The 24,844-nt window shown below is 39.4% G+C and overlaps 2 pseudogenes across 2 annotated transcripts in view; one reads left to right on the top strand and one right to left on the bottom strand.

The window, feature by feature from the left end:
* Positions 1 to 5,099: 5,099 nt before the first annotated feature.
* LOC146562124 (uncharacterized) lies at positions 5,100 to 7,117 on the top strand (annotated as a pseudogene). Its single transcript, XR_014894534.1, has 4 exons — positions 5,100 to 5,388; positions 5,546 to 5,698; positions 5,985 to 6,068; positions 6,152 to 7,117. The product of XR_014894534.1 is annotated as an uncharacterized LOC146562124 (transcript).
* Positions 7,118 to 8,050: 933 nt separating this feature from the next.
* The window catches only part of LOC146562122 (serine protease HTRA1-like), a 32,807-nt pseudogene continuing 16,013 nt past the window's right edge, over positions 8,051 to 24,844 (bottom strand). Inside the window, exons 2-5 of the transcript XR_014894688.1 lie at positions 21,991 to 22,090; positions 21,672 to 21,896; positions 12,598 to 12,693; positions 8,051 to 9,786 (exon numbers count right to left, since the gene is read on the bottom strand). The product of XR_014894688.1 is annotated as a serine protease HTRA1-like (transcript). The remainder of the gene's footprint in view (positions 9,787 to 12,597; positions 12,694 to 21,671; positions 21,897 to 21,990; positions 22,091 to 24,844) is intronic.

Genomic DNA, 24,844 nt, shown 5'->3' with positions numbered 1-24,844 from the left:
TGAGACATTGCTGACCTAACCCAAAAAAGTATTCTAGTCTAAGTATCACATTGCAATTAAAAGAAACATAAAGAATACAAGCATTATGACAGAAGCATTACTTAGTCGTTAAATAATAATTTCTTATTGGTTACCCTACAATAGGCTGCAAATAGCCCGAATGATTTAAGAAAAAAACACGATGTAAACAATTTTAATTGTATATTTTTATATAGCCTATAAATGGAGAGGCAACCTCTCAGGTTCACAATGACATCTTCTGTGAAAACATTTTTATTAGTCCTATCCATGACTTTGCATCATTTCATGAATCATGTTAAAAGTAGGCCCAGTACATCTATGCAGTTGTAAAGTGACTTACATATAGGTCATGTGTTTTTAAGAAAAACTGACTAAAACTGTGATTTTTACAGTATTTGCATGTCAAATTAACATGATTGTTTGGTTATGAGTATTACGGTGTTTCACTGTTTTTATTCACAGTATTTGTAGTTTTAACCAATAAATTTGATTATAATCACACATTCATGTTGTAAATATAACAGGAACATTCTGTTTAAAGGTTTACAATAATTCACTGTGATCGAAACAGGAAAGTTGTGTTTTGGGGTTTACTATACATTTCTGTAGGGGTTTTACATGGTTTTTATGTCAATTTCACTGCCCTTTTTTTTTACAGTGTATATATTCTGAGGTAAGTTGATCTACAGTGGGGCAAAAAAGTATTTAGTCAGCCACCGATTGTGCAAGTTTCCCCACCTAAAATGATGACAGAGGTCAGTAATTTGCACCAGAGGTACACTTCAACTGTGAGAGACAGAATGTGAAAAAAAAAATCCATGAATCCACATGGTAGGATTTGTAAAGAATTTATTCGTAAATCAGGGTGGAAAATAAGTATTTGGTCAATAACAAAAATACAACTCAATACTTTGTAACATAACCTTTGTTGGCAATAACAGAGGTCAAACGTTTACTATAGGTCTTTACCAGGTTTGCACACACAGTAGCTGGTATTTTGGCCCATTCCTCCATGCAGATCTTCTCGAGAGCAGTGATGTTTTGGGGCTGTCGCCGAGCAACACGGACTTTCAACTCCCACCACAGATTTTCTATGGGGTTGAGGTCTGGAGACTGGCTAGGCCACTCCAGGACTTTCAAATGCTTCTTACGGAGCCACTCCTTTGTTGCCCGGGCGGTGTGTTTTGGATCATTGTCATGTTGGAAGACCCAGCCTCGTTTCATCTTCAAAGTTCTCACTGATGGAAGGAGGTTTTGGCTCAAAATCTCACGATACATGGCCCCATTCATTCTGTCCTTAACACGGATCAGTCGTCCTGTCCCCTTGGCAGAAAAACAGCCCCATAGCATGATGTTTCCACCCCCATGCTTCACAGTAGGTATGGTGTTCTTGGGATGCAACTCAGTATTCTTCTTCCTCCAAACACGACGAGTTGAGTTTATACCAAAACGTTCTACTTTGGTTTCATCTGACCACATGACATTCTCCCAATCCTCTGCTGTATCATCCATGTGCTCTCTGGCAAACTTCAGACGGGCCTGGACATGCACTGGCTTCAGCAGCGGAACACGTCTGGCACTGCGGGATTTGATTCCCTGCCGTTGTAGTGTGTTACTGATGGTGACCTTTGTTACTTTGGTCCCAGCTCTCTGCAGGTCATTCACCAGGTCCCCCCGTGTGGTTCTGGGATCTTTGCTCACCGTTCTCATGATCATTTTGACCCCACGGGATGAGATCTTGCGTGGAGCCCCAGATCGAGGGAGATTATCAGTGGTCTTGTATGTCTTCCATTTTCTGATGATTGCTCCCACAGTTGATTTTTTCACACCAAGCTGCTTGCCTATTGTAGATTCACTCTTCCCAGTCTGGTGCAGGTCTACAATACTTTTCCTGGTGTCCTTCGAAAGCTCTTTGGTCTTGGCCATGGCGGAGTTTGGAGTCTGACTGTTTGAGGCTGTGGACAGGTGTCTTTTATACAGATGATGAGTTCAAACAGGTGCCATTCATACAGGTAACGAGTGGGGGACAGAAAAGCTTCTTACAAAAGACGTTACAGGTCTGTGAGAGCCAGAGATTTTCCTTGTTTGAGGTGACCAAATACTTATTTTCCACCCCGATTTACGAATAAATTCTTTACAAATCCTACCATGTGAATTCATGGATTTTTTTTTCACATTCTGTCTCTCACAGTTGAAGTGTACCTCTGGTGCAAATTACTGACCTCTGTCATCATTTTAAGTGGGGGAACTTGCACTGCACAATCGGTGGCTGACTAAATACTTTTTTGCCCCACTGTATAGTGTTACATCATATTCTATAAGGATGTTATGTGTTTGGATACTTTCTGCCCAGTTTGACCCACTTAGCAGAAGCCAGCCTGTTTAAGGCTCTGATATCTATTCTGTATGACTTAAAGCAGTTATGACATGGTCTGATTTTCTCACCCAATAAAGGAATATTTAATAGAATGAAGTCTACTCTTCATTCTATCAGAAACAGTTATCACAGCTCGTACATTTTCTTTTTACACATATATGTAAGCATTGAGCCAAATGTAATAATGTCAACATATTAAACAAACAATATTTGTCTCTTATATATAATACATCTATATATACACTGTCAGAGATACTTGTCTTTGAGTGAAGATTTAAGGTGATATGAAATTCAAATAAATGCAACTTGAATCTTTACTGAAGCTCAGTATTTAACACAGAGTTCAAGTTCACTGCTTTAACAAATCACAATAATCGAATAATAAATATAATATTGGCCATATTATTATATTTACATTACTAACGTGAGATGACTTTAGTCTCATGAACAACATAAGCTAATTGTTATTTACTAACTAATCTTAAAATGACTGTTCAGTACAGAAATGAAGCCCAACAATCATGTTTTTACCGTCCTGTGGTCTCATCCTCAGATACTTAACAAATCAAAATGATCTCATGAAAAAAATGAATGAACAAAAAAACATTTTTTCGCCTTCATTTCTGTCAAACAATGCTGTATGAAACGTTTCTCGCAGTTAGTATCATGGTTACTAGCAGGGGCGATTTTAGCCCATTTTTGGGGGTGCTTCAGCAAAATGGTTTGTTCCAGCTCGCCTCTCCCCTGCTCTGGCTCTACACTGAAAAAATGGAATTGGCAGGCTTTTGAATTTGCACAAATGAATTTAGTTAATGCTACACAAGCCTCTCATGTTTCTCTTATTTACATGATTAAATAAAGTACCATTTACTTGATTATAAACAATACTGAGACTACTCATTTTTCTTGCATTGATTTAAAATGACTAAATTAGAATACTAAAACCATTGTAATCATGTTTGACCACAACTGGAAATGATGCAGTATATTCATAGACAACAACTAAATGTGATTGGATAATAAGACCGACCTTATCCAATAAGACAACAACATAATTTAAGGAGAGCGCAATTGACCGCCAGATTCTGGAAGACTGTTCAGCCACATGCAACCTTTGGCACTGAGTCAGGCATAGTGAGAAGGTAAGTAATTTAAATACATTTGTTTTAGTTGGGTACGTTTTCACAGAATTGTTGTAGTGCATGCTATATGAAACGTAATCTGTAATGCATCTACATGTTGTTTTTACAGTGCTAGCTAAAGTTGGTATTAGCTTTGTGGCTAAAGCTAAAAAATATTAACAAATTGCACATAGTCGGGAGAAAGCAGCTGTTGTCGGTCAGATATGGAATTTATGCATGTGACAGAGAGCACTGACGTTTTTGATGGCTTAGCAAGTTAAAACGTCACTGAGAGCGCAATAGTGTTTGTGTTACTCGTGCTAGCTATGGCTACATTGGCTAATTAGTCTGGCTGTAACCGTCAGAGTTTCAGAAGCTGGGAGGGCCACAGTGCCATACCTTAATTCTTGCTGATGACATGCACTCAAGTTATAATAAGGATCCTGACACCTTAGACGTGGGTTTAAGAACCTGTGCCCATAAATGCCAAATCATTTTTCCATTTAGTCATTGTTTTAGGTGAAGTGTCACTTATTTGACTATTCTATCGGTCATGCCCAAATAATACAGCAGATATCTACAAGGAGATAAGTTTGTTCAACAGACTATGTCTTATTAAGTGATGTATTGTGAATTTTCCAACATCGGCCCAAAACAAATTAGGACCCTTCCCCCCCCCCCTCTTTTTTTCTAGTTTGTGTAGAACATATGTGAGCTGCTTCTCAAAGATTGGTACTTTAAAGAAACCATTGATGCTCTTCTGGACTGGAATACCTTTTTTCAATTAAAATTAATGTTTTTTGTGATGGTGGAATTTTTACCTTTATGATTACAGAAGTCAAAACATCAGATGATGATAGCTTACCATCTAAACTCCCCATCTCTTGGCAAGTCTGAATTAGAGAGCTCAGCTGTATCGGCCTTTCTAGTGGATTTGCTTAAAGAGGAGATAGCTTAAGTCATTAGGTACATATTCCCTGACATTCTAGAGGTCAACCTTGCACAGTGTGTGACATAAAGAGTATAACTTATAGAAATGGAATGGTACTGGCCCAAAGAGCAGCAGGTGGATTGCCAGAATACTGAAAAACCATATCTGCATTGTACCACAGCATATTCTACATTGTCAGAGAGCTTGGTGGCTGGTACAGAGAGCACGACAGAGCTTTTGAGCTCCGCCCAGTATCCACAAGAATATTCACTCTCGCTTCACTCTGTGAACTCCTTGATACTTATCCATTGGTTGACTATGAGATTGGATCAGTCCACATTGTGACTTTAAAAAGGCATATAGAAATAAAAGGTGTTCATATAAGTGTAATAGGTTCAGTCGCATGTATTTCATTAGATAAATTCTTCTTTTTTATGTCTGATCTTTATAACTTTGAGTATTGGGTATGGATAGCTTTATGAAAACTAAACTGAAATGATTCTTTCTGAATGTCTGATATGTAATTCTTTGTTGCCTACAGAGTCCTATGGGGAGTCCTATGGTCCTAAAGACTGTTTTGGCTGACGGAACCTGTCGAAGGCTCACTCTCTAATGGAGTGCCTGAATCAACTGAGGATCTCATCGTTGAAGTCAAGAGACAGTGTTGTCTTCAGGGCAGTTTCAGACTTCAGTTTATGGATTCCTTGTTTGGGAATGAGTTTCTTAACCTTACCTCAGTTTCAGAAGTAGCAGACAAGGGGACTCTTAAAGCTATTGACATGTCAAAGCCCACCACATGGACATAAAAAAGAGTAACAGAGTTGGTGAAACTCAAGATGGAAAAGACTTTTTCATACAGAAGACATGAAGTTGTTCGTGATGCACCAATGGTGGAGGCTTTCATGGCAAGATGGCCTGCTCTATTTGATTTCCATGAGGTAAGGTTTGCCTCATACACGGTGTTCTTGTGGTATTAGCCTAAAATGGTTAAGGCACAGTTGTTATTTGACAGCCCATTTCTTCAGCATGAGTGATTGCGGCCTTCTTCCAGGTATTAAACCTTTGAAGCTCATTTCTCTGTGCTCATGTTTTCAGATCAACGCTGAGTTTAAGAGAATTGCCACTATCCCCCCTCAAACAAAGTTCCTGGCTCAGCTGGATCTCCACTTGGACAACCTGGTGAAGTTGGTCAACAGAAGAGGAGAGCTTGGACTAATACTGAAAAGAATTGTGGCATAAATGGATAATGTAAGTGATAAAGCCTCAACATTCACTTAACATGATCCTCTTTGGATGAAATTTTATAATTGTGGAAGATTTCAAATGTTTCCCATGATAAATTCTCTCATTTTGTATTTTTACATCTGCTTGTTTTTTTTAACCTTCACTTTGTCAACTTATTATTAATTGCCAGTAAACCTATTATTAATTTGTGTGCCTTTACTTTAAAAACATTCATGTAAAGTACACTATTAAAACTTAAATGAAGGACAAGAGCTGAATGAAGATGCTAATTACATACATTTCATTTCAGTGTGAAGATGTTGATGCTGAGTGTGTTAAGGGAGTGTGTATCTACATGGGTGAAGACCCTGGCATGCTTATCCAGGAGTATGTGGTATGTACTTGTCTTTTTTTGGACTTTCCACAGTGTGTCATATTACTTACTTGGAAATGACTAACATGGCTTCTTTTTTACAGGGCATGGAAGAACGTGCCATCAGTGAGACTGTTGAAGACACCACTGTTTGAATTTGTCTTCTTAAAGAGCAAGCTTCAGCAGATGAACAAGAGTTGTCCTTGCAGGCATCAGGGTGGCGAAGACTTTTGGATGTAGCATTTGCTGTGATAATGCTATTTGGACTCATGTATGCATTAAACCTTGCCTACCCTGCTGACCTTCGCTATAACTTTGACGTTTTCCAGAAGGTTTTCATGGAACTGGATGGAGCTAAACTCTCTAAAGTTCTTGCTTTCAAAAACCATCTGTTTCATTGAGAAGTCAAAGACTGCACTTCTGCAATTCTTTGCAGTTTTTCATTTTGTGTTCAGTAATGTTATACTGCTTATGTTTTTATTGCTTTCCCCTCGTGTGACTGCAATGCAGGATAATTTTTCCTTTTGGTATCATGTTGTAAGAAATTTTTACTGACGATTTTTAGCAATATGTTCTAAGTCAACCTTAATGTCCTGCTTACATGTTTAAAATGAAGATTAAAATTCATGTAGGTGTTTGGTATTAGTTATGTAACAATGTCATTTAAGGCTCAACTTAGTTGAAATCTTATACAGGTAAATACATGTACAGAAGCTGAAACTGTTGTCAAATAACACACAAGTTATATTTGGGTAAATCTGTTTATTCATAAAAGCGTGTTGCTTTTTTTTCAGGTAGTCTTAATTTAGTTTACATTTTCAATTGTGTAATTAATACAAATGTTATATGTAAGAGATGACAGGATCATCTATAAGCACTTTCTTTTATTTGCTGCTGAGGTCAGTTTTTTGTGAAATATTTGCAAATATATTCTCAAACTAACTTTTTCTTTTAGTTATTTCTGCAGGCTATCTTTAAAAATGTGTTAACAAGTTTACATGGATGCGATTTTGGACTTGTTCATGGCAGAATTGCTGCTTTCACTGCTGTTACAGTTTAATAAAGGTGAATTGTTCAGTAGCACTCACAGTCTTTGCCTTTTTTGTCAATAATAATCAGTTAATATTTCAATTGAAAAAATTAAGTAGGATTTAAAGCCATAATTTGTGTTGCAGGAACATAATTGCAATGTGTTTATATTACATAATATCATTGCGTACCACTGGCAAATAAAAATAAGTTGGTGTTAAACATTAAAATATATTGACATTATGCAATACATTGATATTATGATAATAGATTAATATTAGTACATCAAACATGATTTTTTAAAGTAATCTGATGTAAATAAAATACTTTGATCTGACAAGCATTAATTACTTGAGGGAAAGTGGAAAATTAAGTCAGTCATACTTATTCATATTATGTGGGACCGATGTACACAATAAAATCAAGTAAATTGAAAGAACTTTTTTTTTCAGTGTAGTGCTCTTGCTGCCAGAGCGATGGTGGCTGAGACGCAGCGGAGCGGAAGTATAAGTGCCTGGCTTAAAACAGGACATATTAGCTGCATTTAACCTTCAGTTACTCTTTATATAGTTAGGTAGGAGTCAGACCATGTTTCTTTTTAGCTGAAAAGCATTACACCCAGGTAACCTGTTGAAAACGTGTTTTCCGACAATGTTTGCTACCCTACACTGTAGTAAAATCAGCAACATTTGATCGTTCTGTTGCTCCCATTGAAATGTATACAGCCTATTTAAAATCTAAAACTTCAAATTGTCCATAGCCTACTGTTGGTTACAACTGTCCTGTTTGAAATGGATACTAACTAGCTAACTGACTGAATGCCCATTAACCTTATAACTCCTGTTGTGTGTTTGCGTGTGTGTGTGTGTGTGTGTGTGTGTGTGTGTTTGTGTACAGACAGACAGCCAGGTTCATAATGGATATAAGGAAGTTTTTTCAAAAAAAAGGAGCCACATTCAGGTAAAAGTGTAAAATCAAATGATCCGTTAATCAAGAACAATGTTGCATCAGTGTTTCAATGTTTATATCTTTTATTAGATGTTCATGTGGTTTGGTTATTTGCCTTTTGGTTGAAAGTAGACTGAGAGAGGACTTTTTGTTAGCGATCTTAATAATTTTTCATCTAATTGAATACAATCTATTTGTGTATGATTGTCAGTCCAAATAGGGAGAGAGGAAAGAGGAACGTGAGGAGAAAGGGCAAGGTCAGGAAGAACCAGGTAAGAAAACAGACAGGGAACAGTGACAGGCAAAACAGAAACTGTTAAACTGACAAATAGAAAAAACCTAATTTTACTCACACAATCTGGAAGTTGTGTTCTCCCTATATTAAAGCTACTATACAGAATCTGAAAAACAAACTGGGTTGAAACATTGTTGACCCTCTTTAACAACATTCCAACATAACATTATAATTGATTGGGGAGATTAAAATTAATGATATATTTTTATGTGGTTCAGCCACAACTCTACTAAAACCTCAGCCAGTAATAGGTAGGCCAACTTTTGGACCGTTCAGTTGTCTGTATGACTGCCGCAGTACGTACATCACATTTGCACACTATCAGAAAGTGCCAAACAGCCCTGGTGGAGTGAGGAGCTGTAAAGAGAAGCAGATGCTCTGTTTATATTCTAAAAATGTTTTAAGCTTGTTTCAAAGATTCTGTACAGCAGCTTTAAATGTTTTCCAAAAGCACACATACACTTATCAGTGTTTCTCAAACTTGTTACAGTGTGTACCACCTGAAAAAAATGCAGCAAATTTAACTTTAGCTGTCTATTTCCTTCTTACAGCTTTCTATTAAACAGCTGGATCTAACCAGACATGTGTACTGTCAATTAAATCAAATTATTTTTTACAGAATTCACCTGCTTGCTGCATACAAATCTACTACTGCACATTCACCTAATGTATATAATATATAATGTTGTTCTTCTCTCCCCCTTTTGTACAAGTCGAGGAGCGTATCAGGTTACATTTCACTGCGTGTTATACTTGTATAACTATGCATGTGACGAATAAAGAATCTTGAATCTTGAATTATGAGCAGTGTGCTCATAACTTCATAACTTGAGACTGGAAATATTCATTTGTACCTCTGATGATTTAATTGAATTTCTGAACTTTCTGTGTGACTAATGAACAGCTGAAGAAAAAAAAAGGCATAGATCTTTATAAATGCTACTATGGTGTTTTGAACATGTTACATCATTGAAAGATCTTATGGTGGTGCTAATTACCAACTTGTGGCTGATATCCAACTGTTTGCTCTTCTGGACTTGTGAATTGTTTCAGAATTCTGACAATTTTGAAAGCAAAGTAAAACAGGCAAAGATTCATTACACTGTAACTGAGAACCAAAATGCCAAAAAACATCTTCTTTTCTATGATGAGGAAACTGTAACCCTCCTAAAAGGGAACCATAAAACTAAGGTAATAGCATGTTGGGGCATTTTGGCACTGCTAATTCTTATACTTCTGCTTTTTGGAAATGCACAGTACAATTGGATGGAAACCCAGCTACTTGCAGACAGACAGTGGTATCAGTCAGTTTCTTCAGGGATGATCATTAGCGTAACATCCCCATCCTTTCTCCTCACCAAAACAAAGACTGAGGTGCTGTGCTTGACGGCATCGCTCACTTCCTGAGTGGTGTGGACAGGGTGTCCATTGATGCCAATGATGACGTCATGATCAGTCATACCTCCCCTGCAGAGATATCAACACCATACCATCAATCACAAGCTGAAAAGGTGTCAAACTCTAAGGAAGACACCAGTAACTTTCACACAAGACAAGCCTGCTCCTGTGTCAGCCCCCCCCCCCCCCCCCCCCCCCCCCAAAAAAAAAAAAAACAAACCCCTTCACTGATTGTAAATCTCTTCACTGGCAGATATTTGCATGTTAGGTATGTACATTTGCTGATTGTCTTGCTGTTGGCAGGATGACAGTAGGTTAGTAGGTTACTAGACTGGCAATCCAAGTTGTCACTGTGAATTGACAGGCTGTGCTGTAATGCTTGGATGTTAGTCAACTGCTGTGTTCTGTGCAAAGTATAAGGCTTCAATGTCATGGGAGGACAATTAAGAATATAGTCTAAAGAAAGAGAGAAGGATTCTGTCTTCCATAAAAAAGATGTCAGCATTGCCTTTGGGAAGTGCAAGAATAATGAGTTTAATCTAAAGCCTTGAGAACTGCAAGAAATTTCTTAATCCACCCAGAAAGGCCTCCAAATGCCAGTTCACAGCAGATATTGTTACACTCTGTAAACCAGTACCAAAACAAGTCCCAACTGTGCAGCTTTGCAATAAAAATAAGAAAATACATAAATAAATGAAGCCCACAGCTGTGGTATCCAACTTTGAAAAGATTTAATCTGTAAAACAGTGTAGCATTTAGGATAACAATAGGAAAGTGTCTACAATAATCTCTACAATGTACACTTAAAATACAGCAAACAAAACCCATAACATTAAAGCTGCACTGGATATTATATTGAAGAAGCAATGCCTTTCCTGTGTAGTTTATAATGGGAAAGTTACACTCAAATGAATCCCCAGGAAATGTATCACTCAACTCTAAAGACTATGTTAGTATCTTTTAGTAAACTTAGCACAATAGTGAGTAAGAAAACTATCACCTGTGATGAATCATAACACAATATGATAATCAAACTTCTGATAATCAAAGATAATCAGAAGTCATCGAGGTGGATGTGTGTGCATGCATACAAAAAAAGACCTGTTGGCTGAAAAATAGCCATCAACAAGATTCTGGAATAAGTATGGTTATATATGTGACTATTTTTCTCTTCAGAATTGGTAGAGTTCATTTCAATCTGTTGGTTTTCTGGCACAGACCCAGTTTTTAAGCATAGTCCACAATTTTTTTTTGTCAGGTTGGAGCTGGGTCTAATGTTAGCCTGCTTTATCCATGGATGTGTGTTTGAGAGCACTGACAAGTCAAAACACTGAATTGTGTCCAAGTTTTAACTGTCAAACTATTGATTTAAGGTGAATCTGAAGAACTTTGATTTATTAAATATTCCACCTACTCTGTGCAATGTTCCAGTGTATGCAGCAGATACAGTGGAAGCTTAGCTGCACTGTACCGGCAGCTAAACAGCAATGTTCTCAAGTTTGAAAGCTCTTCAATTTTATAGCTGTTCTTTCTTGGTTGACACCCCTTCAGTCGGTGTGATGTAACACTTGCTTCACTGTTGACAGTGACACTAGTGTTCCAGCCATTTCTAGTTCATGGCAGGCTCAAGCCTTAGTAATTCCTGGGTCTTAAATAATTTTCTCTTATCTGAGGAAGACAGTTTGGGTCTTCTTCCAGACCATGGCAAACTGGAGACACATACAAATAACTTGTACTTATTTACAGTTGTTTGACTGATGATTCTAAGCTTGAATCTAAGTTTGTGGGATGGCCATTTCAACCCTTTTGAAAATTTCTGGACTAGCCAAGTCAATCAATTTAAATTAACTCTAAAATTCTGCCAAGAAAGTGGTCAAATATCCTACCAGAAGCTTATTGATGGCTACTAATAATATCTGGTTAAATTGCAACTTACTAAGGGATATTTAACCAACTATTAGTGGAGGTGAATATATACTTTTCTAACTTATTATAATCATTTTTTTCCAAGGTGGAATGATTGTACAGCATACATCTGGAAAGACTTGAAAACAAGAACTGGGTGCATAACTTCCATGCCCAGGTTTTAGCATTAAAGTACATACTTGTTGATATTTTGCTTTGACATAATGATCTGAGATCTTTTATAAGGAATCATAAGAGTTTCAGAGTGAGACACAGAGCATTGTCAAGTTGACACACTTTGGGAGGAGAAAGAAGAGAGAGGGTGCTGCTATTTGGGCCTGACATCACTCCGAACAGCATTCCTGATGTGATGTTTACAATATGATAATTGCCCTCAATATCAGGGGATAGCAGGAAATAGCCACAGATCAGAGATATGCATGAATCTCTGGGGTGTCACAGATGGAAGCCATAACTTATAACAATAAACATTTTTGAAGCACTGAAAGCACTAATGGCTCTAAAACAAGTGTTTGTCCAAGGCAGCGCCATCTTTTGCCCCATATTTGTCACATAAGCAACACGAGGCAACTCCTTCTCCACTATTCTCACATCGCCTTTTTGTGCTGGAAGTTCTTTAGATGTTTGGCTACCACCAGATTAGCCTGCTTTGCAACCCAGCAGCTGGAGTCTCTGTTTTTTTAAATGTAGATTGTCAGACCTACACTAAACAACAATGGAAGCTAACAGGTCCAGGTGTTAAGTTGAATATGCTGCATGGATCCTTGACTATGATCTTACTATTAGGGCAGGTTGGTCAGGCAGAAATCTGACGCTTTTCAGAAAATATCCAGAGCTTGATCTCCGGATGCCAAGTTCTAATAGTACATTTCTGCCCCCTACCTATTAATTTTCAAGCTACATGAAATCTCAGTTTTTCACAAAAGAATAAATGTATTGCAGCACAATTCTTACCTGGATGCAGCTGTTCCAGGTATTACTTCATAGATGTAAACACCTGAGCTCACATCTGGAAATTCTGGCTCACGTTCCTTGAGATCTTGGATTAAACTGGACAATCACACAACAACAGAGAAACAGGTTATCCCACTGGTTGAAATTTGTTTCATATCTCATCAAACATCTACATTTTATTTTGAAATGACAAAAGTAATTATAGTTTATGCAGTATTAAATACATGCCTATATATTTCAAAAGGGCAATAATTAGTACAAAAGGTGTAGTTCAGCTAAACCTCTGAGTGGTAGTACTACTGAAATTCAGTGTGCAAGACAACATTACAGGAACACCAGATAAGAAATTTGTGGTTTTTTTTAATAAAATTGGTCAAAACCATGCATCTATCTTTTTACTTTTATCTGGTTATTTTACTGTTTCTTCATATCTTTGATATCTATATTGTGATATTTACTGATCGATAGGTAATGGTAACTGCACATGCTACCTTTTTTTAAACTATAATTCCTATGAAGATGCTCCTTGCTAATTGGCCACTTATTTGATAATATAGACATTTGATATAATATTTGTGATTTTCAAACTAAAAAAAAGGAACTTTTTCCTACTCAGAGTTTTTTTGTGTGATTTTAGATCCGTATGACAAAATGAAAACAAACTGTAAATTCATACATGTGAAGTTGTGCTGAAAAGAATGATGTCAAACAAGGCAACGTAAATAGTCTTCAAAGGTGAAATATAAAGATAAAATCAAAAGTAGTCAAAAACAGCCAATTATACCCTCCAGAGGCTTAAAGATATGCTATTCACAAATAGAAGCAGGTTGTTACTTCAGCATTTTACATGAATCTGCACTTTTGTAGTCAGAGTCTGCTGGCCATTTAAAAAAACAGGAAGGTTTAAGGCACTGGTACTATTCAATTCAATTCAATTTTATTTATATAGCGCCAAATCACAACAAAAGTCGCCTCAAGGCGCTTCATAGATACAGAGAAAAACCCAACAATCATATGACCCCCTATGAGCAAGCACTTTGGCGACAGTGGGAAGGAAAAACTCCCTTTTAACAGGAAGAAACCTCCGGCAGAACCAGGCTCAGGGAGGGGCGGCCATCTGCTGCGACCGGTTGGGGTGAGAGAAGGAAGACAGGATAAAAGACATGCTGTGGAAGAGAGACAGAGGTTAAGCTGTTACCTTCCTGGACTGCCCTTTCACCCTCTGTTTGGATCAAACCCCTCTGCTATGACAGTGCCTGTATATGGCTCCCCAGCCTTTTAAGTTCAAGGTGGTCCTTAGGCCGGTCCTGTCATGTCTCTTTGTGGCTCAATCGCAGGGTCCCTTGCCCGTGCTGCGTCTCAGCCAGTCCTCAGACCTGCGTCCAGGTGAATTTGTGGTGGCAGTAGGAAGCCCTTTCTCTCTGCAGAACACTGTCACCACTGGCATTGTCAGCACTGCCAATCGCAACAGCCTAGAGCTGGGCTTTAAGGACTCTGACATGGACTACATCCAAACTGATGCCATTATAAATGTGAGTGAATAAGCATTATAAACCTATTGATGCCTTTCATTTTAACTGCCTTTATTTGTTTTTATTCTTAATGAACAATGGGTAAGAAAATGTTTTTGTTTTTTTGTATTATTCATAGTATGGAAACTCCGGTGGACCGCTTGTCAACTTGGTAAGAGGATTTATAGTGCTGTCACGTGTAAAGAGATAAGACCAGGCCATTTGCATGTTTGTTATGCTTGCTGCTATGTAGGCGATTTTCTTGTTTTATTTATGACTGTGTGGACTAAGGTCATGATATTGTTTTATTTAATACCCAGTATCTTCACTCTACTCCCTCAGGTTCAAAATTAAGCCTTCCACAAAATATTTTAGGACAAGACCCGATTATGGAGGTCTTTGCATTGTTACTATGGAATAAAATGATACAGATTGTATATTCATTTATCAAGGTTGCTGCCTCCAGCCTGCCTTCCCGAAAATTGCAGCTTTTTTCTAAAGGAGAATAGTTGCCATACCGAGCATGCATTTTTTTAATTGTCCTTTGCTGTGAAAACACAGATAAGTTATGACAATAACCAAGACTGATGATTTGCATTGTGGGTAAAAAGAACACTTAATAGACACTGAGTTGTGTTATGTGCAGTGGAAGAAAAGGACACAGTACTGCTGTTTCTTTCTCTACATGAGGCAAAACTGTGAAATCAATGAAGACCACAGACACAGCTGCCCCTCTATTTTGTGCTTTTAACAGGATGGAGATGTAATAGGCATAAATACTCTGAAAGTGGCTGCTGGAATTTCTTTTGCCATCCCTGTGGACAGAATACGTCAGTTTCTTGCCAACTCCTACAACAGACAAGCCAGCAGTGAGCAGAATCGTATGTTTTTGTCACAGCATCCAGGAATTCAGTTCATGATAACATTTATTCAGTGATAAAGTCATATATATGTGTTTATTTCCCCTCAGGAAATTCACTACCAAAAGAGAAATTCATAGGTGTCCGGATGGTACAACTCACACCATTGTAAGTAAAGGAAAATTCATTTTTCCTAAATTGTCCTGCATTTTAAATGAAGCTAGTCTTAGCTAATTATAGGCCAATCTCCAACCTTCCTTTCATATCAAAAATCCTTGAAAGAGTAGTTGTCAAACAGCTAACAGATCATCTGCAGAGGAATGGTTTATTTGAAGAGTTTCAGTCAGGTTTCAGAGCTCATCACAGCACAGAAACAGCTTTAGTGAAGGTTACAAATGATCTTCTTATGGCCTCTGACAGTGGACTCATCTCTGTGCTTGTCCTGCTAGACCTTAGTGCAGCATTCGATACTGTTGACCATAATATCCTATTAGAGCGATTAGAACATGCTGTAGGTATTACAGGTACTGCACTGCAGTGGTTTGTATCATATCTATCTAATAGACTCCAATTTGTGCATGTAAATGGAGAGTCCTCTTCACACACTGAGGTTAATTATGGAGTTCCACAGGGTTCAGTGCTAGGACCAATTCTGTTTACATTATACATGCTTCCCTTAGGCAGCATCATTAGAAGACATAGCATACATTTTCACTGCTATGCCGATGACACCCAGCTCTATCTGTCCATGAAGCCAGATAACACACACCAATTAGTTAAACTGCAGGAATGTCTTAAAGACATAAAGACCTGGATGGCCGCTAACTTTCTGCTTCTTAATTCAGATAAAACTGAGGTTATTGTACTCGGCCCTGAAAATCTTAGAAATATGGTATCTAACCAGATTCTTACTCTGGATGGCATTACCTTGGCCTCCAGTAACACTGTGAGGAACCTTGGAGTCATTTTTGACCAGGACATGTCCTTCAAAGCACATATTAAACAAATATGTAAGACTCCATTTGCGCAACATCTCTAAAATTAGAAATATCCTGTCTCAGAGTGACGCTGAAAAACTAGTTCATGCATTTATTACTTCCAGGCTGGACTACTGTAATTCATTATTATCAGGATGTCCAAAAAACTCACTGAAAAGCCTTCAGCTAATCCAAAATGCTGCAGCAAGAGTACTGACAGGGACTAGAAAGAGAGAGCATATTTCTCCTGTTTTGGCTTCCCTTCATTGGCTTCCTGTTAAATCCAGAATTGAATTCAAAATCCTGCTCCTCACATACAAGGTCTTAAATAATCAGGCCCCATCTTATCTTAATGACCTTGTAGTACCATATCACCCTATTAGAGCACTTCGCTCTCACTCTGCAGGCCTACTTGTTGTTCCTAGAGTATTTAAAAGTAGAATGGGAGGCAGAGCCTTCAGTTTTCAGGCCCCTCTTCTGTGGAACCAGCTTCCAGTTTGGATTCGGGAGACAGACACTATCTCTACTTTCAAGATTAGGCTTAAAACTTTCCTTTTTGCTAAAGCATATAGTTAGGGCTGGACCAGGTGATCCTGAATCCTCCCTTAGTTATGCTGCAATAGACGTAGGCTGCCGGGGGATTCCCATGATGCATTGAGTTTTTCCTTTCGAGTCACCTTTCTCACTCACTATGTATTAACAGACCTCTCTGCATTGAATCATATCTGTTATTAAATACCTTCTTCAGGAACAAAAGGCAGTACACAGCTGTTTCACACCTTAGGGTTCACACTCCCTTGCTACCTCCCAGAGTCCTCGAAGAGACAAAATACTCTTCCTGTGGAGTGGTCTGCTTCCCCCAACTTCCTTACTACACCCCCACCATTTGTCTTATAGTGTGAGTGTGGAACATGTTTAAATCCAGTGGCACCAAGGCATTATAAAATAAAATAATGTGATTAATACATAAATAAAAGAAATTCCTATACAGGGGGCAAACTCCTCAAGATGGGTGGTGACCATGGTGGCCGTTTAGAAGTCGGCCATCTTGGATACAACTTATGTTTTTTCAACAGGAAGAGGGCCATGTGACACATCAAACTTGTTGGTAATGTCACAAGAAAAACAATGGTATGCTTGGTTTCAATGTAACATTATTCTTTCATGAGTTATTTACAAGTTTCTCTTTGTTCACAGCCATTGACATGTCAAAGAGGTTAACACGTGAGGAGTGGATCGAAATCGTGTTGATATCTGGTGAACGCAGTAACCGGGTCATTGCAGCAGATTTCAATGCAAGACTCCCTACAAGACCACCCATCTCCCATGCTACAGTTAGCAAACTGCTTGCTGGTTCAGTGTTGGATTTGCCAAAATGTGGACGCAAGAAAACTTTCACTAATGAAGGAAAATCAGTGGCTGTCCTAGCTTCATTCAGCAAGAGCCCACAGCGTATCACTCGCCGCATGTCACTGGAGAGTGGCATTAGTCGAACATCCCTTCGGCGGATGTTAGCAACTCACAAATGGCACCCTTACAAACTCTAGCTACTGCAGCATCTCAACGAGGATGACCCAGATCGGCGCACAGAATTTGCAGAATGGGCAAAACAAAAATTGGAACAGGACCCTCAGTTCACGCAGAAGATTTTGTTCAGTGATGAGGCAAACTTTTATGTGAATGGTGAAGTTAACAAACAAAACTACCACTATTGGTCTGACACGAACCCACATTGGATGGATCCCTCCAAGACTGTTGGAACAACAAAAGTGATGGTTTGGTGTGGTATATGGGGTACAACGATAGTGTGTCTATTCTTCATCAATGGAAACCTCAAGGCCACTGGGTATTTGAAATTGCTACATGATGATGTGTTTCCCTCTTTGTGCATTGAAGCTGGCACGTTCCCTGAGTTTTTCCAGCAAGATGGTGCACCACCACAATATGGGTGCCATGTCTGAGCATTCCTAGATGAACAGTTTCCTGGAAAGTGGATTAGTCATCGTGGGCCAGTTGAATGGCCCCAAAGGTCTCCCTATCTGACCCCCTTAGACTTTTATCTTTGGGGTCATCTGCGGTGTTGCTATCAGTGTGTGAAGAGTGGGAGAAGAGGGTTGCATTGACAATCCAACACAATGGGCAGTACATTGAACACATTTAATAAGTGGTCAGAAACTTGTAAATAACTCATGAAATAATAAAGTTACGTTGAGACCAAGCACAACATTGTTTTTCTTGTGACATTACCAATAAGTTTGATGTGTCACATGGCCCTCTTCCTATTGAAAAAACAAAAGTTGTATCCAAGATGGCCAAATTCTAAATGGCCACCATGGTCACCACCCATCTTGAGGAGTTTGCCCCCGCACATATACTAATGTGCCACAAACAGGACTTTAATATCACCAACTATTCCCTTGTTATTACGGTGTATCCATATAAATGGCCCACCCTATATATCAGATCTATAGTTGGGTGTTCTGGATGCTCAGGTGAAGAGAGAAGCTGATCTTTAAATTGATCACCACCTGGTGATGAGTTTGGGGGGGAACCCAAATATAGTGAGGATTCATTCGGCGCGTCTAGCAAGATCACAAGTACCTACTTCCTGCTGAACTTTGACAGGATGCTGCAGTGGAAGGAATATTTTTGATTATCTCCCCAATCCCACTGACATGCCTTTCATAGAGGAAGCAGAGTATGGAGATGAGCGGGGTGACTCACCCACCACTGGGGGGTGAGGTCACTTTGGCAGTTAAACAGGTCTTTGATGCCAATGCCCCTGGCATGTATGAGATTTGCCCTGAATTCCCAAAGATCCTGGGTGTTGTAGGGCTGTCTTGGTGCCACGCCTATGCAACATCATGTGGAGATCTGTGCCAATGCCTTTGTATTAGTAGACTAGGGTGATGATTCCCATCTTTGAGTAGAGGGGTGTCCTCTAAATATTGACAGCTCACACTACTTAGGGTCTCTGGACAGGTCTACACTAGGGTACTACTGAGGAGAGTCTGTTCATTAGTCAAACCTAGATTCAAGAGGAACAATGTGTTTTTTGTCCTGGCTTTTATCCTCTTGAGATATTCGAGTGGAGAATTTGCCCAACCAGTCTGCATGTTATTTGTGGACTTGGAGAAGGTGTTTGACATCATCCCTTGGGGGATCCTATTGGAGGCACTTTGAAAATATGGACTGTGACCGCGTGCACCTGTTCGTCTTTGTCTATATGTCAGGTTGGGTCTCTCTGGGTACATCTCAGGCCCTCCAAAGTACGGAGGCCTATCTCCCCTCACCACACTCCCTGCCGGTGGCTGATGCCCTCACACGTTGGTGTGTTGGTGGTCCTTGTCGTCTCGGGCTGGGCGCTCATGTATGTACCGGCTCACTCCTGGTGGCCGATTGGCGGGGCCTGGCGCCTGTGGCCCGGTTGGGCCCCTTCCGGGGGGTGGGATGCCCTCAGGCCTCTGGCCTCTGGGCCTGAAGCTCGGTCCTCTCTGGCACAGCTGGCTGCCGGCAGAGCCCGCGAGCACGCCACTGCAACCCCCTCTGGCCTCTGCTCCGTAGCTGCTGGGTGACCTCTCGTTTGGGGCTCTACTCAGCTCTTCCCAGGAGGGTGGCACGGTTCCCCCCCTTTTGGTGGTCCTCCTCGGGTCCTTGTACTCTGGAGCCTCTGGATATCTGGGGCGGAGAAAGCTTTGGAATACAAGCATGCTGATCCACACAGGTGTGCACACAGGTGTACACACGGGTGTTCACAGACGCGGACTACACCTTTCTTGGCTGCTGCCTCAAAGCACATTGTGCGCTGTCTATCTTGCGTGCTGCACAATATCGTTTAATATTTAGTATCTACTGTTATCTACTGCTAGCTAGTTTATTGTGATGGTGCTGTTTTTTATTATGTTGTTCTTTTTTTGTTTGCTTTCTCTTCTGTTTTTTTTCTCCATACAGGTGATCCAGGTGTTTTTGTTTGTTTTTCTTTCTTTCTTCCCCCCTTTCTCACCGTCTCTTCTCCCCTTTGGTTTTCTTTCTCTCCCTCTCTTTCTTTCATTCTTTCTCCTTGTCCTATCCCCCAGTCATGTCTGTCCCGTTTGTAGCAACCGAAAATAAAATCAATTCATAATTATAATAAAGGTCAATCAAATGGACCAATATGGCAAGGCCATGATGATCCACTTGGTAAAATAAATCCACTTGGCATCTTTCTTGGCCTTAAGACAACTATTCTGATGGCTAAAGATCCAAACGGGACACAAAAAAAAAAGGACTCTATGGAAGTGAGAACTTGGTTGCATTGACGACAATGAGTTGGACTTGTTTCTAGTGGCTGTTGGACTTTGCTGGGGCTGCCCTTTGACACAAATTCTGTTTGTAACTTTTATAGACAGAATTTGTAGGTGGATTTTGTCTCTGCTTTTTGTGTTTATGTTGGCTTTACCAGGTGGTGGCCTCCAGCTTGCAGTGGAACAGTTCATTGCTGAGAAGTAGCAGGAATGAGAATCAGCACCTCCGAGCAGGAGTTTAAGTATGGGTCCGGCAAGAAACCGTGAAGGAGACACAGCAAATGGACCATGGCAGATTCTAATGCTAGCTTCTGCAATAGCCTCAGAAGATATGAGTTGCCCACTAAACCTGAGATAAACCAGTAATAAAACTGTTATACTTTTTTGTAAGGTTTCCATTGGTGAAACGATCCTTCCTCTGTGAAATTCAACTCATTCAGAGACCAGCTGTTTATGGTCTCTCAAAACTAGTCCTGCAAGCAAAAATCATGTTGCTGAATTTTAGAAAATCTTCCACTGCATAACTTGTTCCAGTCACTCACTTGTTCAAACATTATTATTAGCAGTTTTTTTCTTTTTCTGTTGAGATTTCTGTTGATGTTGATGAAGGTTAACTGTCACTGGTTGGAAAAGGTTGCCAAAGCCCTACGGTGGAAATGAGTGTTTAAAGTGCATTTTTTAATACAAAAACATTTAGTTGTACACCAAACGAAAAAATGCTTCAGCTTGACTCTGCCTGGTTCCTCCTTTGCCAGGCTCACGCCATTTATCTCTAGTGGGAATTGTAATGCTTCATTTAATTTATAGCTGCACCTCCCGGGGTATGGGCTCTTATGTCACAACAAATATGCCTTTTAGGCAAGCTTTAGAACCCCTTATGCAAAGAATGTATCACAGAGTGTTAAAGCATTGTACAACTGTCACCACTCCCAGGTTTTTAAAAAGAGAAAACTCCTTCAGCTTTAAAGCAGTTAAATCCAGTGATGCTTCTGGTTAACTTCTGCTGATCTTGAGGTGTTCCTGTATTCAGATCAGCCCTAAAGATGTTAATCACGTGCTTCACACTGAGTGCCGTCTGACTGAAGTGGTTGGGAATAGAGCACCTGCTACCATACAAAGCAGCCAGTTCTGTATGAGCAAGTCTAAGTTGGAACATGTTTTATTCAAAACCGCTCTTGTAAGTATACACACAAAAAATAGCTGGGGCTTTGAATTCATGATACATGAACAAATAGCACCCCAAAGGAATTCAGTCTGCAAATTGGCCATGTTAAGGAACAGAGTCTAATTTTGGTAGGCAAAGGCCCTTGATGACTCTCTCCCTGGATTTCTCACTGCTTTGTGTGCAGGATTAATACACTTTGATGTTAGCCTCTGATGACAAGCTACTCAGCAAGATGAAACGCACCACTGATTTTGCCTTAAACCCTTGGGGAGCCCCACAAAAACAGCAGGACACTCACATCTGGATCGATTTTGATGAGAGCGATGTCCATCTTCTGATCCACATCCCTGACCGCAGCTTCATAATGTACGCCACTTTTCAACTCAACTTTTATCCGCTGTTTGTTGGTAAGCACGTGAGCATTTGTGACAATCCAGCCATCCTCTGACACTATAAACCCAGAGCCACTCGACACAGAGACCTCCTCACTGGAAAATGGCACTCTGGCAGTAAAAAAAGATTAATAGCAAAGGTCATTTTGCATCTAAAAGAGCATTTTGAAATGCTACTTCATTTTTCTGCTTTGGTTTGGTTTACCTTTGAAAAAGCTCCAGGTGTACCACAGCTGGGACAATCTTATCCACCACATCTGCAATGAAGTTAAACTTGTAGCGTATACTTCCCGGATGCTGTGCCCCTTTTAGTATAAAAGAAAAGGCATAAAAGTTTTCAAAAAAATTTCTTTAATAGAAAAATGAAATCTTAAAACTTAAACAGACTTTATTTCCAAAACAGTCATGTATCGTTTAAAAGAAAGTGGGGCTGTAAAAAGACTCATACAAAGAGCTGGAAGCAACAAACATCTTCAGCTTCTGTTAATGTTTGGTCGAACCTAGTTATTACTAGGTTCAGTTCATTACTGGCTTGTCTTATTAATGAAGCCTTTTATAGATTTTTCATTTGAGCAGTAAAGCTTTTTTATGAGTATTATTTTTAGGGTTTTGTCATTTTAGAGAGGTCTTAACTAGATCGAATTTAGTCATTTACTTGTTATTAAGTTGACTGCACTTTTGCTGCCATTAGAGAAGCCAAGATGGGAGAAAAGGACATTATCTGCCCTGCAGTTGTTTTGCTGTGTCCGTGTTTTCTGGCCCTCCGCCAGAACACCTACACCTGTATGCACTAGTTTACTCAGTCTCCTATTCAGAATTCAAACATTTATATCAACACTTTTGCTTTGCGTGTCTCTGAATCTGTGTATCATGTGACATGAAGATAATAGTTTCATTTACAATTCTTTCCTTATCAGACTTACAGAATACTTATCAGGCAAGTACTGGCACATTATTACTCCACTCAGAGCTTGTATGGTTTTTAATATTAGTGGGATCACAGGCTTACTGCAAACACAAACATCTTCATTGGTTTATACAAAAGCACACACAATACCCACCCATATGTTTTTGCTAGTATAGATTAGAAGCTTCCCATTAATCTGACATGAAATAAGTCTGATGCTTGAGTGCTCATGAAAGGAAATGGAATTTACCCTGCTTTGGAAAACAGTATTTTCCTCACTTGGGGGCAATATCTCCCAAGTTCTCCTTAGCTCGGTAAACAAACTTGTTGGTCTGAAGCTGCCAGGTTCTTGAGCTGACGCCGTGTTCGTTTGCACAAACAAACTTGTCTGTGCAGAAATGGTCTTAAATGCAAATGACAGTCTGTGTTTTTGCCAAAAGCTACTTTGGCAAAATGCCAACTATTTCTGCCTCTGAAAGCTCTTCCAACAAATCAAGAGTGAGCTCTGCATTGACAGGATAAATTTGTAGCTTTCAGTATCCTCTCAATTACACAAAGGACACACAGCATTGCCAGCTTGCATGTCCCTCCATCTTCCATCAAATGAATACAGCGTTTGATGCTAATCTGCTATTAAATTTTCATATTGTCATCACACATTAAATTCAACATTTCTATTAAGAATTTATACCGTAAATTATGTTTGTTAAACTTTTTGGGGCCTTTTTATGGATTTGTTTTTGATAGGGATGGTGAAGGCTAACAGGAAAGCGGAGCAAAGACATGGGGGGTCGGACTCGAACCAGCTGCTCTCAGCCGTGCGGCATATGGTCTCCTGCTCATCCCAGTGAGCGAAACCTGCGCCCAGTAAATTATATTTTGTTTTGTTTTTAGCAGGAATTGTTCTTAGGCACTTCAAAAAAGTTGTAAAGTGAAAATTACATGCATTACCTGATGAATAGGGCTGTGTGATATAACCAGAATCTCATATCCCGATGAAAGACATTTCTCATCCCAACAACGATGTATATGGCAAAATAGTGCTTTTTCTGTAAATTCTGCCACTCTCGGGCAGCTCAACTTGTGTGAAGTGTTTTCAGCTGGACATTGTGTACCTAGAGTCGAGTGTTTTGACCGATGCATGAAACTATGCATTGTTAAATATAAGTTGTAACTTCCGCAGTTTTCTTTTTGAGTATTTATTACATGGTGTGCTGCGGGAAAAAGCCTGTTCTAATGTTTGAGTGTAAGGTTTATTTTGAGCACCTGACGGCTCTTCTTTTGCGTCTCATCCGTAAACTCTCTCCATACTCTTTCGTGTGATTTTTGCGTATGTGGTAGAAGAGGTTTGTCATGTTTGACTCTGCGGTGGGGACTAGTTTAGGAATAAGGTCCTTGATTTGTTTTGACTGGTCCTTCTGTTTGGAGCTACCTGTTTCTGCCTCATCTTTAATGGCTATGCTGGTATTCTCTGTGCCTGCATCCATGTGATGACCATCCAAACAATGAAAAAAATTAAATAAACAGTGTATCCAATATATTTCATCATATCGCGCAGCCCTACTGATGAAGTAGTTTAACCTTTTGTTAGACCTGAAATATACAAATGAAAATGAAAACAATGTAAATTTAAAATAGCTTCCATCTAGAAATTTGGATCCATAGTGTTGGGGCCATTATGCTGGCATAGTTTTACAAGATTGCAGCAAATCACTGCAAAGACCTCATCCGTCACTCACATGCTATGACCTAAGCAATTACAAATCTCAACCCAACTGAATGATGTTTTAGATGGCACTCTCTATTGTAGTCATTATCAGCAAAACATCAAATGACAAAGTAGCTTGAAGGGATGTGATTCCATCCTCCAGTTTCAGTCATGTTTTATTCATGTAACTTAAGGTGTTTTATAAGCCACTGAAGATATGCTCCTCTGTAAATAACGCCCATATTACCTGGTATTCTGCACACAGCCAGTAAGGAACACAAATAGTTCAAGAGTCAACTGAGCACTTTCTGTTTAGTTTATGCTCTTTCTCTCTCTCTCACATACACACACACAATCTTCATCTTGTATCAACAGAAATAGCAGCCGTAAATATCCCAACATTTCTCGCCTGTCTGTTTCCTGATCACCTTGTTTACAGCAGAG

The sequence above is a fragment of the Mchenga conophoros genome, linkage group LG12 (genome assembly GCF_057382185.1).
Source record: "Mchenga conophoros isolate Kocher_MC1m ecotype Shallow Benthic linkage group LG12, M_conophoros_male_GT1.1, whole genome shotgun sequence".
NCBI classification, from domain to species: Eukaryota; Metazoa; Chordata; class Actinopteri; order Cichliformes; family Cichlidae; genus Mchenga; species Mchenga conophoros.
This window is presented reverse-complemented; position numbering and strand designations above follow the sequence as displayed.